The sequence below is a fragment of the Oncorhynchus keta genome, chromosome 24, assembly GCF_023373465.1.
Source record: "Oncorhynchus keta strain PuntledgeMale-10-30-2019 chromosome 24, Oket_V2, whole genome shotgun sequence".
Classification (NCBI taxonomy): Eukaryota; Metazoa; Chordata; class Actinopteri; order Salmoniformes; family Salmonidae; genus Oncorhynchus; species Oncorhynchus keta.
The window spans coordinates 16,964,041-16,981,818 of NC_068444.1; the positions used below are offsets into that span (position 1 = coordinate 16,964,041).

General features: G+C 43.3%; 1 pseudogene; it reads left to right on the top strand.

Annotated features, from left to right (window-relative positions):
* The window catches only part of LOC118357693 (DNA primase large subunit-like), a 113,375-nt pseudogene that overhangs the window by 65,178 nt on the left and 30,419 nt on the right, over nt 1–17,778 (top strand).

Below are 17,778 nucleotides of genomic sequence, written 5' to 3' on the forward strand. Positions count from 1 at the left end.
GCAGTAAAAAACACTGTGTTCTGGAACCTAGTGTCCAAGTCACTTATGATGTTGTCCATAGCAGTAAAAACACTGTGTTCTGGAACCTAGTGTCCAAGTCACTTATGATGTTGTCCATAGCAGTAAAAAACACTGTGTTGAGGAACCTAGTGTCCAAGTCACTTATGATGTTGTCCATAGCAGTAAAAACACTGTGTTGAGGAACCTAGTGTCCAAGTCACTTATGATGTTGTCCATAGCAGTAAAAACACTGTGTTGAGGAACCTAGTGTCCAAGTCACTTATGATGTTGTCCATAGCAGTAAAAACACTGTGTTGAGGAACCTAGTGTCCAAGTCACTTATGATGTTGTCCATAGCAGTAAAAAACACTGTGTTGAGGAACCTAGTGTCCAAGTCACTTATGATGTTGTCCATAGCAGTAAAAAACTGTGTTGAGGAACCTAGTGTCCAAGTCACTTATGATGTTGTCCAACAGTAAAAACACTGTGTTGAGGAACCAGTGTCCAAGTCACTTATGATGTTGTCCATAGCAGTAAAAAACACTGTGTTGAGGAACCTAGTGTCCAAGTCACTTATGATGTTGTCCATAGCAGTAAAAACACTGTGTTCTGGAACCTAGTGTCCAAGTCACTTATGATGTTGTCCATAGCAGTAAAAACACTGTGTTGAGGAACCTAGTGTCCAGGTCACTTATGATGTTGTGTCATAGCAGTAAAAACACTGTGTTCTGGAACCTAGTGTCCAAGTCACTTATGATGTTGTCCATAGCAGTAAAAACACTGTGTTCTGGAACCTAGTGTCCAAGTCACTTATGATGTTGTCCATAGCAGTAAAAACACTGTGTTGAGGAACCTAGTGTCCAAGTCACTTATGATGTTGTCCATAGCAGTAAAAAACACTGTGTTGAGGAACCTAGTGTCCAAGTCACTTATGATGTTGTCCATAGCAGTAAAAACACTGTGTTGAGGAACCTAGTGTCCAAGTCACTTATGATGTTGTCCATAGCAGTAAAAACACTGTGTTGAGGAACCTAGTGTCCAGGTCACTTATGATGTTGTCCATAGCAGTAAAAAACACTGTGTTCTGGAACCTAGTGTCCAAGTCACTTATGATGTTGTCCATAGCAGTAAAAACACTGTGTTCTGGAACCTAGTGTCCAAGTCACTTATGATGTTGTCCATAGCAGTAAAAACACTGTGTTGAGGAACCTAGTGTCCAAGTCACTTATGATGTTGTCCATAGCAGTAAAAACACTGTGTTGAGGAACCTAGTGTCCAAGTCACTTATGATGTTGTCCATAGCAGTAAAAACACTGTGTTGAGGAACCTAGTGTCCAAGTCACTTATGATGTTGTCCATAGCAGTAAAAACACTGTGTTGAGGAACCTAGTGTCCAAGTCACTTATGATGTTGTCCATAGCAGTAAAAACACTGTGTTGAGGAACCTAGTGTCCAAGTCACTTATGATGTTGTCCATAGCAGTAAAAACACTGTGTTGAGGAACCTAGTGTCCAAGTCACTTATGATGTTGTCCATAGCAGTAAAAACACTGTGTTGAGGAACCTAGTGTCCAAGTCACTTATGATGTTGTTCATAGCAGTAAAAACACTGTGTTGAGGAACCTAGTGTCCAAGTCACTTATGATGTTGTCCATAGCAGTAAAAACACTGTGTTGAGGAACCTAGTGTCCAAGTCACTTATGATGTTGTCCATAGCAGTAAAAACACTGTGTTGAGGAACCTAGTGTCCAAGTCACTTATGATGTTGTCCATAGCAGTAAAAACACTGTGTTGAGGAACCTAGTGTCCAAGTCACTTATGATGTTGTTCATAGCAGTAAAAACACTGTGTTGAGGAACCTAGTGTCCAAGTCACTTATGATGTTGTCCATAGCAGTAAAAACACTGTGTTGAGGAACCTAGTGTCCAAGTCCAAGTCACTTATGATGTTGTTCATAGCAGTAAAAACACTGTGTTGAGGAACCTAGTGTCCAAGTCACTTATGATGTTGTTCATAGCAGTAAAAACACTGTGTTGAGGAACCTAGTGTCCAAGTCACTTATGATGTTGTCCATAGCAGTAAAAACACTGTGTTGAGGAACCTAGTGTCCAAGTCACTTATGATGTTGTCCATAGCAGTAAAAACACTGTGTTGAGGAACCTAGTGTCCAAGTCACTTATGATGTTGTCCATAGCAGTAAAAACACTGTGTTGAGGAACCTAGTGTCCAAGTCACTTATGATGTTGTTCATAGCAGTAAAAAACACTGTGTTGAGGAACCTAGTGTCCAAGTCACTTATGATGTTGTCCATAGCAGTAAAAACACTGTGTTCTGGAACCTAGTGTCCAAGTCACTTATGATGTTGTTCATAGCAGTAAAAACACTGTGTTGAGGAACCTAGTGTCCAGGTCACTTATGATGTTGTCCATAGCAGTAAAAAACACTGTGTTCTGGAACCTAGTGTCCAAGTCACTTATGATGTTGTCCATAGCAGTAAAAAACACTGTGTTGAGGAACCTAGTGTCCAAGTCACTTATGATGTTGTCCATAGCAGTAAAAAACACTGTGTTGAGGAACCTAGTGTCCAAGTCACTTATGATGTTGTCCATAGCAGTAAAAACACTGTGTTGAGTGGAACCTAAAAACAGTGTGAGGAACCCAAGTCACTTATGATGTTGTCCATAGCAGTAAAAAACACTGTGTTGAGGAACCTAGTGTCCAAGTCACTTATGATGTTGTTCATAGCAGTAAAAAACACTGTGTTGAGGAACCTAGTGTCCAAGTCACTTATGATGTTGTCCATAGCAGTAAAAACACTGTGTTGAGGAACCTAGTGTCCAAGTCACTTATGATGTTGTCCATAGCAGTAAAAACACTGTGTTGAGGAACCTAGTGTCCAAGTCACTTATGATGTTGTCCATAGCAGTAAAAACACTGTGTTGAGGAACCTAGTGTCCAAGTCACTTATGATGTTGTTCATAGCAGTAAAAAACACTGTGTTGAGGAACCTAGTGTCCAAGTCACTTATGATGTTGTCCATAGCAGTAAAAACACTGTGTTCTGGAACCTAGTGTCCAAGTCACTTATGATGTTGTTCATAGCAGTAAAAACACTGTGTTGAGGAACCTAGTGTCCAGGTCACTTATGATGTTGTCCATAGCAGTAAAAACACTGTGTTCTGAAACACCGTTGCTGCGGTATTAAATTAGCAACCTAACTTTCTAGTAATTGTTTAGGGTTCGTCAGTCACAGGCCCTTGGAATCACCTGAACAGGCCACTGGAATCACCTGAATCACCTGTCACCCCCCTCCATATGGGAAGTTATTCTATATATTGGCTTGTGGGGGGAGGGGGGAGGTGTCAAATCTCAGAAGGACGGACCCATGTACAGGGACTAAATGGCTGTCTGGGAAGACTGTGGGAAACATCAGTGCAACATGCTATCGTCCTGGAGAACTCTGTATTATCACTAACAACACAGAGAGGCATATGAATTGGTGTGCGTTAGAAGTGAGTTGCCAAATGTTCTTAAAGGCTCACCACAGTTATTTGCCAGTAATGTGTAAACATGCACCATAAAGTGCTCTTGTGATGTGCAAACCAAATGTTTTTATTTTATTATTATTAATGTGATTTCCTTCCCCCCATCATTTTCTGCCAATAGGACGCATGAACCTTTCATATTGGTATGAAACTTCAATGTTAAGATTCTCTTCAAGTTTAAGACTACGTTAAACAGATAGAATACTGAAATACTCTGGTTGTCCTCTTTCCTTTATGCAAATTGCTCACCTAGTGTTGTTGTTCTCCACTTGTAGATTTGGGATATTCACACTTTACAGAAATTGTCATTGTTACACAGCCAAGTCCTCTTCCACTTTGGCTTCATGAAGATGTCTATTTTGTAAATATGAAGTGTCAGGGAGGCTTTGCAAAAAAAGAGATCAGAATCCAATCCAGTATCCAATCAGGATCAAATAGCCATATGAAGCCAGTACAGCAGAAAGTGATTGCCATGGTAATGAAGTTGGGGAGGGAGGACACTCACTGGCCTCAGGTCAGCCTATGAGATTTCTCAATATGTCTGGCTCCTCCACAACGGGACAGGCTGACCCCACTCTGCTAGACTTCCAAAAGCATTCGTCGTCCACCTATTTCATGGCAATTATCCGGATCACCAACCGCTGGAATGGAGAATTGGCCCTTTTCATTCTACCCCTATAAGTGTGCCATTGTGGCTGTTGTGTGCTATTATAATGGCAATTCTCTTCCGTCGAGGTCAGTGAGGAGACATCACAGGAAGTGTAATTTAAAGAGCGTGAAATTCAAAGCTGCTTCCCCATCAGATTTCCCCACTGGAATTTTGATGTCTAGAGACAAATATTTACCTTCCTGTTATCAGTTTGTCTTTTTCTCTTGCATCTGCAGTTGTTAGGATGAAGTAACACTGTCTGGCATCAACGCATGGCTGAGGTTTCAAACAGGCCCAATTGTTATGTTCTGATAAACCTTTTGGGATCGAGAAAATAATGAGATGAAAAAAATATTCAGATAAAAAAAAAACAGGCTAACTAAACTTTGTTGATTGCAGAAACCTCATAAGATGGTTGAATTAGTAATATATGCTTAAACTGTACCTGCACAACAAGGCCTAAGTTTAAATGCTTATAATTAATGCCATCATGCAGGTGATCAATAAACATGAAAAATTAGGCAATCAAGGGGTCGAGCAGCTGTTGTAGCTAGATGTACAGAACAGAGGGAGGGGAACACCGACTCAGAACAGAGGGAGGGGAACACCGACCCAGAACAGAGGGAGGGGAACACCGACTCAGAACAGAGGGAGGGGAACACCGACTCAGAACAGAGGGAGGGGAACACCGACTCAGAACAGAGGGAGGGGAACACCGACCCAGAACAGAGGGAGGGGAACACCGACTCAGAACAGAGGGAGGGGAACACCGACTCAGAACAGAGGGAGGGGAACACCGACTCAGAACAGAGGGAGGGAGGGGAACACCGACTCAGAACAGAGGGAGGGAGGGGAACACCGACTCAGAACAGAGGGAGGGAGGGAGGGAGGGAGGGAGGGAGGGAGGGAGGGAGGGAGGGAGGGAGGGAGGGAGGGAGGGAGGGAGGGAGGGAGGGAGGGAGGGAGGGAGGGAGGGAGGGAGGGAGGGGAACACCGACTCAGAACAGACCCACCACAAACTCAAAGAATATGGCTGCCTAAATATGGTTCCCAATCAGAGACAACGATAAACACCTGCCTCTGATTGAGAACCACTCCAGACAGCCATAGACTTTGCTAGATAACCCACTAAGCTACAATCCCAATACCACCACCAAAACCCCAAGACAAACACACCACAATACAAAAACCCCATGCCAGACCCTGGCCTGACCCAATACATGAAGATAAATACAAAATACTTTGACCAGGGTGTGACAAGTATAATTTATATAATTGTGTATATGTAGGACCTAATATAGAGCCCCCCCCCCCCCTGAAGAAAAAGCATGCAACAACTGTCCAATAAAAGTAGCCCATTACCACTTCAAGAATAATACATTTTGTAGGCCTTGCCAATGCATTGATATATAATGAAATATGTAACAATAATGTGGACATGGTGACTAAGTAGATTGGGTGCATGGAGATTTTTCTCTAGCCTATGTGGCTGATGCAGGCACAAATGATAAAGCCAGGAATCTCACCATCACTTGTTTTTATAATGAGAAAGTGACCAAACACCATGTTCCTTTTTTAATGGAAGGATTTGTATGGAAAGCCAAATTGAAGCCAGCATTAGATGTTGTCATCTTCATAATAACTGCACATGGTTTTACTGCAGCAGAGTAGCACAACACCCTTCAATTGAAGCTGCGGAAAACAAACGAATGTGGCCACATCTGTCACAAAAACAGATAAAAAATGAAATCACGGATAATTATAAGGGAGCTGGAGAACTTGTAATTTTTGCAGCCAATTTATAATAACTTTTGAAGCACCAAATTGAGGAAATGTCAGATTTTCAAGGTAGGCCTATTCAAGTACTTGAATTTCTGAGCTTCAAATTCAAGTAGGCTATTTCAAGCCCCTTGTAGTATTGTTTAAAATTGCAAGTGTGACATGGAAAACAAAAGGTATTTGTCATTTTATATCATTACCAGATGATGTTTTGAATAAGACCACTAGGCTATGTAATTTGTCATTCTATCCAGAATAATCAATAGGAATTTGGTTGGGTGTTGTTGTCACGTTCTGACCTTAGTTCCTTTGTTTTGTCTTTGTTTTAGTATGGTCAGGGCGTGAGTTGGGGTGGGCAGTCTGTTTGTTTTTCTATGTTGGTTTTTGTGTTCAGCCTAGTATGGTTCTCAATCAGAGGCAGGTGTCGTTAGTTGTCTCTGATGGAGAATCATACTTAGGTAGCCTTTTCCCACCTGGGTTTCGTGGGTGTTTATTTTCTGTTCAGTGTTTTTCAGGCACCGTTTTCGTTATTGTTTCAGTGTTCAATTACTTTATTAAAGTATATGGACACTTACCACGCTGCACCTTGGTCCTCACCTCCTTCCACCTACGACGATGCTCGTTACAGTTGTGCAATAGTCTATTTTACACAATAGGACAGAGTCTGAGGAACAAAAACATATGAAAACATGAACTCATTACCTTGATGCTTTCTCTGTTAAATCTAATGAGACCCTGCTGTAAATCACATAGAAAACAACAGATCAGCGTTAATTCGCTATGGATATTAGATCCAACATGGATCCAGGTACAAATGTCTTCACCAGAGTAACGCCATAAGACACCAACATATTCTGGACATTCCTCGCAAACACCTTTTTTCCAGCATTTGTTGCATCCGATGTGCTATCACAACAACTATTTGTCACTTGACTGTCATTCGGGTGAAATTCCTTCCTGGATCAGATGACGATGATGTGAAAATATCAGGGCGTAACTAATCAGCTGAACACCAAATGCACATCAACAAGTATTATGCATAATTATTGAAGCACCACATTTAATGATAGTATGAATTTAGGTTTTAAGTGTCAAGGTGAGTTGACTCTTCCGGTTCAAGCATTTTATTTTGCAATGCATACATTATTTTGGATTTGTGTGTCCATAAACTGTTTTCACCCTGTAACATAAGGAGACATGATGTTGCACTGCATTTCTGAGACCTCTATACAAACAACGGTCTGATAGATCCAGGACACTTACAAGGTTCCAGTTCAGTATCTAATTTAACTTATTAATGCCTAATACATGATATAGTAACTTACACTACCATATAACAACTTACATGGTTTCATTTCACACACTTTTGTTAATGCATATCTGTCAAGACATTAACCAGGATAAAAGGTTAAAAGGGTTTTAAATCAACCTGTGAATTTGATTGAATGTAGCTATGATCCCTTATATCTTAATGTAATGACATGACCATTTTGGGCTGATTTATTATCAATGACTTATCAACAGCTGTAACAAGTTGTCAAGTGTAGGAAATCGGCACTGGTGCCCTAGTTTATAGAATGACCCATATCCTGTCATGCTGGCTTTAGCATTGATTGATGTCCCTTGAAAGATCCTCATCAAATCAAGCTTTTATTTATACAGCACATTTCGGACATGGATTGCAACACAATGTGATTAACAGGAAAAAACAAATACAAGTAATGGAAATAATATTTACTACACAACAAACATAAGAGGATAAAAACAAAAGAATAACAATAAAAACTAAACTTCTAAAAATCATCCTAAGGAAGAGCAAAGCTAAAAAGGTGTGTTTTAAGATCTCTTTTAAATATGTCCACAGTTTCGGCCCCCCTCAGGTTCTCTGGCAGGCTATTCCAGAGCTGGGGGCATAATAACTGAAGGCTGCCTCTCCATGCCTCTTGGTCTTAAGCTTTGGGATAGTTAAAAGGCCAGTGCCAGAGGTCCTGAGGGACCTCCCGGGTACATAAATTACATTTTAAAAGCATGTTTGACCATGAGTGCACAATCATGGATTGATTTAAAAACCAATAGAATAATCTGAAAATGAATTCTAAACTCACAGGCAGCCAGTGCAGAGACTTTAAAACCGGTGTAATGTGTGCTGTCTGTCTGGTCTTGGTCAGTACCTGTGCTGCAGTATTCTATATGTTTTGCAGTTGACCAATGGCTTTCTTGGGTAGACCAGGCAGGATAGTGTTACAGTAGTCATGCCTGCCTCTAGTAAAATCAAGGATGAGTTTCTCTATCAGCCTGAGAGAGAAATGGCTGTACCTTGGCAATGCTCCTCGGGTGGTTAAAAAGCTTCTCATGTGCTTTAATTGCTTCAGTGGCCATTTTGGACCTCAAGTCAGATCCATATATATCTCAAAAGTTTAGAATCTCTGCATCTTTTCTGACGGCCTGGGGAATGTTCAGAGTTTCTTGGGATTTCTTTCATGTTAAATTTTACAAACACAATTTAACAATGACTGAATCGTGTTAGAGCTTGGGGGGCGGAAACGTCCAAGTGGAAGCTTTCCCAAGTCAAATGCTTATTGGATATTCGTAAAAGAAATTAGAGGCTGTGAATTGTGGAATTTGTGCAGACAGGAATAAAAGGCTCTTCACGGTTGAGTTTAATAACATCTCTTGTGTAAAACATGAATCACATAGCTGGGTTGGCGTACCATTTCTTCCAACTGGCAAAGATAAGAAAAACACTAACTCTCCATAAGCCACCAAGTGACATCATTTCAATGAGGATGTTCAACTTTGTAAGACCTTAGCCAGCCTGTGTCCTATGCTTTTAGGTTGCAGTATTGTTACAGTAACATTGAATTATTTCTGAAACTTTCAGCAAAGTTCACTGATTCTTTCTAAACCAGTTGATGGGCTGCTGTAGCTTGTACCTCTTTACCGCTTTTGTCACACCCTGATCTGTTCACATGTCTTTGTGGCTGTCTCCACCCCCCCTCCAGGTGTCGTCCAATTTCCCCATTATCCCCTGTGTATTTATACCTGTGTTCTCTGTCTGTTGTCTGTTTGTGAAACCTACCAGCGTTTGTTCTCCTGCTCCTGCCTGTTTCTTGCTCCTGTTGTTTTAGTCCTTCCCAGTTTTGACCGTTCTGCCTGCCCTGACCCCGAGCCTGCCATTCTATACCTTGCCCCACCTCACAGGATTATTGACCCCTGCCTGCCCTGACCCTGAGCCTGCCATTCTATACCTTGCCCCACCTCACAGGATTATTGACCCCTGCCTACCCTGACCCTGAGACTGCCTGCCGTTCTGGACCCTTTGCATCCTCTCTGTATTATTGACCCCCTTTGACCTGTCCTTTGCCCGCCCCTGTATTAGAAATAAACTTTTGTTTATTCGACACTGTCTGCATCTTTGTCATACCTGAAACCTGATAGTTTGAACGGGCCATGACTGACCCAGCAGACTCGGACTAGCTCCGCAACACCCTCTCCTCCCAAGGAGCCACCATTGTCTCATAGAAGGGTTCCAGAACTTAGCCAAACGCCATAACCGAGCGTTTAACACATTTCTGGAGCAATTCCGTGGGTCGTCTGTTTGGCAGTCTACCACAATGGTGATCTCCACAGTGTCCCGAGAACCCTGCTTACCTCCTCCGGAGCGCTATGCTGGAGATTCCGGAACCTGCCGGGCTTTTCTCTCCCAGTGCTCCCTCATTTTCAAGCTGCAGCCTACTTCATTCCCCGCGGGCCACTCGAGGATAATGTACATCATAACATTGATGTCCAGGAGGGCACTCGCCTGGGCCACGGCGGTGTGGGAGCAACAATCCGCTGTCTGCCTCAGTCTGGAGGAGATCGTGGAGGAGGTTCGGAAGGTGTTTGGCTCTCTGTTGTGCGCAAGCTGCTCCAGCTACGTCAAAACTCCCGTAGTGTGGCAGGCTATGCAGTGGATTTCCACACGTTGGCAGCTGAGAGTGCTTGGAACCCGGAAGGGCTGTTCGACATGTTACTACACAGAGTATCAGAAGAAGTAAAGGACGAGTTTGTAGCCCGGAACTACCGACGGATCTTGACTCATTCATCGCCTTGACCATTCGGATCGATGGGCGACTATGGGAACGAAGGAAGGAGAGGAGATTGGTTTCCACCTCACCTCCGATGTATCCCGGAAGTCCCCAACGGCTCCATTGCCGAGAGAACCCGAGGCTACCAGAGTTCCCCGAGAGCCTCTAAAGACTGCCGATTTACCTCTTCCCCAGCCCCTATAACTAGGCAGAGCTTGGCTGTCTCCAGCTGAACGGCTATACATGCTTCACACTAAGAGCATCCTGTATTGCGGGACTGCTGGTCATTTCATCTCCACCTGTCCACTAAAAGACCAGGCTCACCGGTAGGAGCTAGGACTCTGGTGGGCCATACGGAGAACCTTTTCTCTCCCCTTACTCACATCCCTTTTCATGCCATGTTGCTGTAGGAGAACCAGTAAAAATCTCTCTGGGTACTCATTGACTCTGGGACAGATGAGAGCTTTATAGACGCTACCCTGGCTACCGAGCTGGATATTCTCACTCAGCCCTTCTCCATTCCCATGGACGTTAGAGCACTGGACGAGCGCTCTATAGGCCGGGTCATCCACAATACCACAAATCTCCTCTGCCTTCGAGCCACTCCAGGGAGCCACCGTGTTCTCCAAGCTGGGTATACGGAATGCCTACCACCTGGTGCGGATACTGGAAGGGGACATGTGGAAGAGTGCCTTCAACACTGCCAGCAGGCACTACGAGTACCTGGTCATGCCCTTCGGCCTTACCAACACCCCTGCTGTGTTCCAGGCTCTGGATAATGATGTTCTCCGCGACATGTTGAACCAGTTCGTCTTCATCTACCTCGATGACATCCTCGTCTTCTCCCGCTCCACCTAAGAACACATGCTCCACTTCCGACAGGCTCTCCAACACCTGGAGAACCAGATTTTTGTAAAGCAGAGAAGTGCAAATTCCACCACTCCACCTTCTCCTTTCTGGATTACATCATTGTTGCAGGAACCATACAGATGGATCCCGGGAAGGTGAGAGCGGTGGTGGATTGGACCCAGCCTACGTCCAGAGTACAACTGCAGCGTTTCCTGGGATTCACCAACTTTTATCACCTCTTTATCCGGGGCTACAGAACCCTGGCTTCCCCCTTGTCTGCACTCATCTCTCCCAAGGTTCCGTTCACGTGGTCCCCAGCTGCGTTCCGGTATCTCAAATACCCCTTCACCACAGCTCCCATGTTGGTTCATCCTGACCCGTCCCATCAGTTCGTGGTGGAGGCCGATAGCTTTTGCATTTCCCATGTGCTGTCCTTTTTTTTCAGCTGACAGCCCGCTCTCTACCGGCAGTGGAGTCTGATGAATGACTCCAACTTTTGCTTAACCACCTCAGGTAATTGGCATATTGATTCCTCTGCTGATGCTTTAGGTCATTCATTATGACAATATAGTCATTATGCACTCCCAAAAAATAATGCTTGTCAAAACCAACGGGGCATGTAGGAACCCAAGTGTAAGGGTACTGAAAGAACTGTGGTCTACATTCTGGGGTTTGATTCCAGGCTGTGTCACAGCTGGCTGTGACTAGGAGCCCCGCTTGGTGGTGCACAATTGGCCCAGCAACATCCGGGTTAGGAGAGGGTCTGGCCAGTGGGGCTTACCTTTGCTTATCACGCTCTGGGGACTCCTTGTGGTGGGCTAGGTAACTGCAAGCTGACTACGGTCAGCAGTCGTACAATGTTTCCTCAGACACATTGGTACAGCTGACTTCTGGGTTAAGTGAGCAGTGTGTTAAGGAACAGCGCAGCTTGGCGGGTCATGTTTTGGAGGATCCCTCTCCCGAGCCCGTTGGGAAGTTAAAGAGATGAGACAAGGTCGTAACTACAAATTTGGTATCACGAGAATGGGATAAAAAATAGCTGGTGAATTCACACCTTGATTAGAGGTTCAAACAAATAGCAGTGAGAAACGCTCCTAAACCCTCAATGCAGATGTTTTTATATCAAATCATTTCTGCGTAACAATGAAGTACCTTTATGTAATTGATTTCCATGACAATTTGCAAAAATACATTTTTAGCAAAAAACTATTTCTCAAGCAAGAATTTTGCTCGGACTGTCCGGGAGTGGTTTGAGTTGGGATTTACCGCCTGGTGATGTCACCATGGAAAGCAGAATCACCCTCCCATGCAAACCTGCTGATTAAAAGGTCCTATGTAGATTGTATTTTCAACCAGCAACTATCAGGAAATAACACTGATCAAATGTTGTCACACTTTTACAGTGTTGGTTTCATCAGCTGTTGTGCAATATGATATAAAACTGAGAAAACATCTTAAAGTCCCAGTGCAGTCAAAAATGTGATTGTCCTGTGTTTTTATATACGCTTCCACACTGAGGTTGAAATAATACTTGGAAAATTATGATAAATACCCTTTTAGAGTAAAAGCTGTTTAATAAAACAATTTGCCTGAAATTTCAGCCTGTTTTGGTGGGATGGAGTTGTGGCCTGCCTGGTGACATTTACCAGTCGGTAAATTGGTTAATAGACCATAATAAAGAGTTCCAAACCTCTCTGCCAATAACAGCTAGTTTTCTTTTTTCCCTTCCCCACTCAGACCACTGCCAGACAGTCCTAGCAAGGTTCTTGCCTGAGAAAATACTCTTTGCTAAGAGCTATTTTTGTTACTTTGTTTTAAATTATAGTAGAAATGTTACCCAGGAATGATTTGATATTGAGATAAGAACAGCTCCATTGGACCTTTCACAAAATACATATTTTTAAGTACATTTCTAGGGCACATTTCACAAATGCTCCCAAATCCTCTTTGTGCCACTTTTCCCAGAAATGGCCTAACGTTCCAAACACCAGATTCCCTTTGAGAAAGTGTCTCCTCTGCCTCCAAACACTGTGATAATGGAACACAAACTCCAAACCTAATGTGTCAACTGGAAGCCAGAGCATTTATTTTTATAGCCAGGCCCCGAGAGCGCCCACCCACCCATGACCCACAGACTGCCTGAGCAAAATAAAGCCAAGGAAAGCCCTTCGTACCGCCACAACCTCTCTGAAGATTACTTGACTCTACTCCTGGGGTAGGCAACTAGGTTCAGCCGCAGGCCCAATTTTGACGGAACAAATGGTAGGGGAGACGGAAAATAATAATAATAATTAGTACACTGCAAATTGACTACAACCTAAGCCTAAAAAGGGATTATATTTTAAAATTAAAATAATTGCTTGAACAGATTTCCTAAATGAAAGCCATTGTTAGCTGAATTCCTGGTGACTTTTGTATTTTGACACAAAACTAAAATCCTTAAAATCCCCCTCACTGTCATACTCTTTATCCCCCGCCATGGTCTTACTCTTTAACCCCCCCGCCATGGTCTTACTCTTTAACCCCCCGCCACGGTCTTACTCCTAACTGCCCCTCCACGGTCTTACTCTTTAACCACCCCCCGCAACAGTCTTACTCTTTAAACCCCCTGCCACGGTCTTACTCTTTAAGCCCCCCTCCCGCCGCCACTGTCTTACACTTTAACCCCCTCACTGTCTTACACTTTAACCCCCCGCCACGGTCTTGCTCTTTAACTCCTCCCCACTGTCTTACTCCACTACATCCCTCTCTCTACATTCTGCATTCTCTTTCTTCCTCTTTCGAACTCTTCTACACATGCTATCTTTCAATGGCTTTCTGAAATCGCCTCTGGCGTAGTCCCCTGCTCTGTGTTGGAATGATCCAACCTGGGCTCTACAAGTGTAAGCCTGTCCTGGCTTTCAGGAAAGGACCCACCAGGGAGTCCTGGTTTAGATTAAAGCCCCTCCACCTGCCTCTCACTGGCCATCTAGCCCTCCTGTTGCCTTCCTGCACGTGCCAATGATTGTAAAGGAGAGCTGAACAACGGAGGCTTTCCCCAAAGGCAACTCTACCAACCAGCTGTGTCTATTGGTTTTTAATGGAGCCCGATTGAGGCCTCTTTTAATTGGATGCGTCATTGCCGACATAGAGGTTGTTTGACTGCAGAAAGGTTCCCACTGAGTTCCAATGAAAGGCTATGCATGCTGGGGCAGTCAGATAAGGTAGTGTCATGGGGCCAGCTTGTGCACTAGAAACAAACCTGTGTCCTCAAGCAAACCAGCTGTTGAATCGAAACGAATAAACAAGGGGACTTGGACGCAGAAGCGATAGCTGGCAGGGCAACACTCCATCAGAATTGAGCAGGCAACATAAGCCCAAAGCCCGTGCTTCAGTATTCAGTGGGCCGTCGGTCGCTAGGTCCCACAGCTGATTCCCTTTCACTTTGAGACTTTCTGTGCTAAACGCTAGATTACCAGTGAAGGGTCCGGTTTAATCCGCGGCCAAGGCTTAACAGATTTCAAAGGCAGCTTCTATAGTGTATCATTGATCCCCCTTTACAATATTTTGATCGTAATGTGCACCACCTCTCCTTTTGAATTGTAAGGCACACTAGGAAAATTCAATACATGAATAGAGCATATATATATATATATATATATATACAGTGGGGCAAAAAAGTATTTAGTCAGCCACCAATTGTGCAAGTTCTCCCACTTAAAAAGATGAGAGAGGCCTGTAATTTTCATCATAGGTACACTTCAACTATGACAGACAAAATGAGAAAAAAATCCAGAAAATCACACTGTAGGGTTTTTAATCAATTTATTTGCAAATTATGGTGCAAAATAAGTATTTGGTCAATAACAAAAGTTTATCTCAATACTTTGTTATATACCCTTTGTTGGCAATGACAGAGGTCAAACGTTTTCTGTAAGTCTTCACAAGGTTTTCACACAATGTTGCTGGTATTTTGGCCCATTCCTCCATGCAGATCTCCTCTAGAGCAGTGATGTTTTGGAGCTGTTGCTGGGCAACACGGACTTTCAACTCCCTCCAAAGATTTTCTATGGGGTTGAGATCTGGAGACTGGCTAGGCCACTCCAGGACGTTGAAATGCTTCTTACGAAGCCACTCCTTCGTTGCCCGGGCAGTGTGTTTGGGATCATTGTCATGCTGAAAGACCCAGCCACGTTTCATCTTCAATACCCTTGCTGATGGAAGGAGGTTTTCACTCAAAATCTCACGATACATGGCTCCATTCATTCTTTCCTTTACACGGATCAGTCGTCCTGGTCCCTTTGCAGAAAAACAGCCCCAAAGCATGACGTTTCCACCCCCATGCTTCACAGTAGGTATGGTGTTCCACTGGATGTCATAAGGTGAATGCACCAATTTGTAAGTCGCTCTGGATAAGAGCGTCTGCTAAATGACTTAAATGTAAATGTAAATGTGTTCTTTGGACGCAACTCAGCATTCTTTGTCCTCCAAACACGAGGAGTTGAGTTTTTACCAAAAAATACTATTTTGGTTTCATCTGACCATATGACATTCTCCCAATCTTCTTCTGGATCATCCAAATGCTCTCTAGCAAACTTCAGACATGTACTGGCTTAAGCAGGGGGACACGTCTGGCACTGCAGGATTTGAGTCCCTGGCGGCGTAGTGTGTTACTGATGGTAGGCTTTGTTACTTTGGTCCCAGCTCTCTGCAGGTCATTCACTAGGTCCCCCCGTGTGGTTCTGGGATTTTTGCTCACCGTTCTTGTGATCATTTTGACCCCACGGGGTGAGATCTTGCGTGGAGCCCCAGATCGAGGGAGATTATCAGTGGTCTTGTATGTCTTCCATTTCCTAATAATTGCTCCCACAGTTGATTTCTTCAAACCAAGCTGCTTACCTATTGCAGATTCAGTCTTACCAGCCTGGTGCAGGTCTACAATTTTGTTTCTGGTGTCCTTTGATAGCTCTTTGGTCTTGGCCATAGTGGAGTTTGGAGTGTGACTCTTTGAGGTTGTGGACCGGTGTCTTTTATACTGATAACAAGTTCAAACAGGTGCCATTAATACAGGTAATGAGTGGAGGACAGAGGAGCCTCTTAAAGAAGAAGTTACAGGTCTGTGAGAGCCAGAAATCTTGCTTGTTTGTAGGTGACCAAATACTTATTTTCCACCATAATTGTTACAACTTCTAACAATGGTGAGTGGAGGAGTCAGGCGCAGAGAGCAGGTAATTCAGTTCGTGGATATTTTATTCCATAGACTGTGGAGCCACGACATGCAAAACACCAGGGTGCATGAAACAACCCGTCCCAAAATACAACGGACTAAACTGTCCGGAAAAAATACTGATTACACTCATACACCACATAACAGAAAACAAGCCCGCACAAATACCCAGTGGGCCTAGTGCCCTTAAATAGCCTACAAACAAACACTAACTCAAAACAGGTGTACCCAATTACCCAATAACCAGAAACAAACGGAAAGGGAATCGATGGCAGCTAATAGGCCGCCGAGCACCGCCCGAACTGGACGAGGCACCATCTTCGGCAAGATTCGTGACAATAATTTGCAAATAAATTCATTAAAAATCTACAATGTGATTTTCTCTCATTTTGTCTGTCATAGTTGAAGTGTACCTATGATGAAAATTACAGGCCTCTCTCATATTTTTAAGTTGGAGAACTTGCACAATTGGTGGCTGACTAAATACTTTCTTCCCCCACTGTATATGTTCTGAATGATTTCTGTGTCATATTTTATTAAATATACAGTATTATAATTCACTATAATTTTCCATGAAGTGACAAAGCTATATAGATATTGGCCTAAGTCAACATGATAAATCAATGAGATTAAATGACCTCATCTAAGTAGTGTGGCAATATGATTTGGAAGCTTGTGTTTGAGAGGCAATGGCACTGAGCTTTTAGCCCTACTCAGCTTTGCACTGTTTTAGTGATGCTTAAATGACCTTGTTTAATCACACTTTATTTAACTAGGCAAGTTATGGGACTTCCAATCACAGCCAGTTGTGATACAGCCTGGATTCAAACCACTGAGATGTAATGCCTTAGACTGCTGTGCCACTTGGGAGCCACTATGACCCAATATATTTTGTAATTGTTGCCTCATGAGCAATTAGGTGGTCAAGGCCTCTAATCAAAGTCACACAGGCTATGGTTTTAGAAACCTGATTAGCCTGTAACCTGGCTGTTTTTGCTCCATTACTCCAATGGCCTTTCAAATGGCATTTAGTCTAAATGTCTGGGTCACCTGGATTACTTCAGTGCCATAAGGTAAGGCCTGTGTGATCAAAAGGTGAGAAAATGCACCTGACATGTATAAAGCTTTGGGAGGATAATTATGATGTTGACCTTTACCCATCAAACCAAGAGGCCCAAATTAGGCCATGAGACATTGCAGTAAAAGCATTTTGCAGCAATATTTTGTGCGTAAATTTGAATATCTTCCAGCCTTTTTTAGCCAGTTAGGTAACCCCATTTGTTTTGTTAACAGAGTCCGATTTGAGGTTGTATACTGTTAGGGGACTGTCGGAGCATCTTCATTGATCAGTTTATTCTTTGGCAAGGCACACTAATGTTGCACAAAGACAAGTCAGCTAATTTATGGAGGGCTCCTGCTCAAATGCTAGGCACTGAGAAAATCAATCACACAGACATCGATCAGTGGGATTGATCTTGACCAATGTAACATTTTGCTGGGAGGGACAATAAAAATGGAAACAACTGGAAAACGTGCAGGATCAATGTTACATTTGATTTATTCCAGAAACCTGGTCACTGTTTTTTATTCAGTGGCACTTTAGCCACTTAAAACACATTAAAACATATTTGTCTTGTTCCCCGGTATGCACCAAATCTACTTCTCTATAGAATATGTGCAAAAAG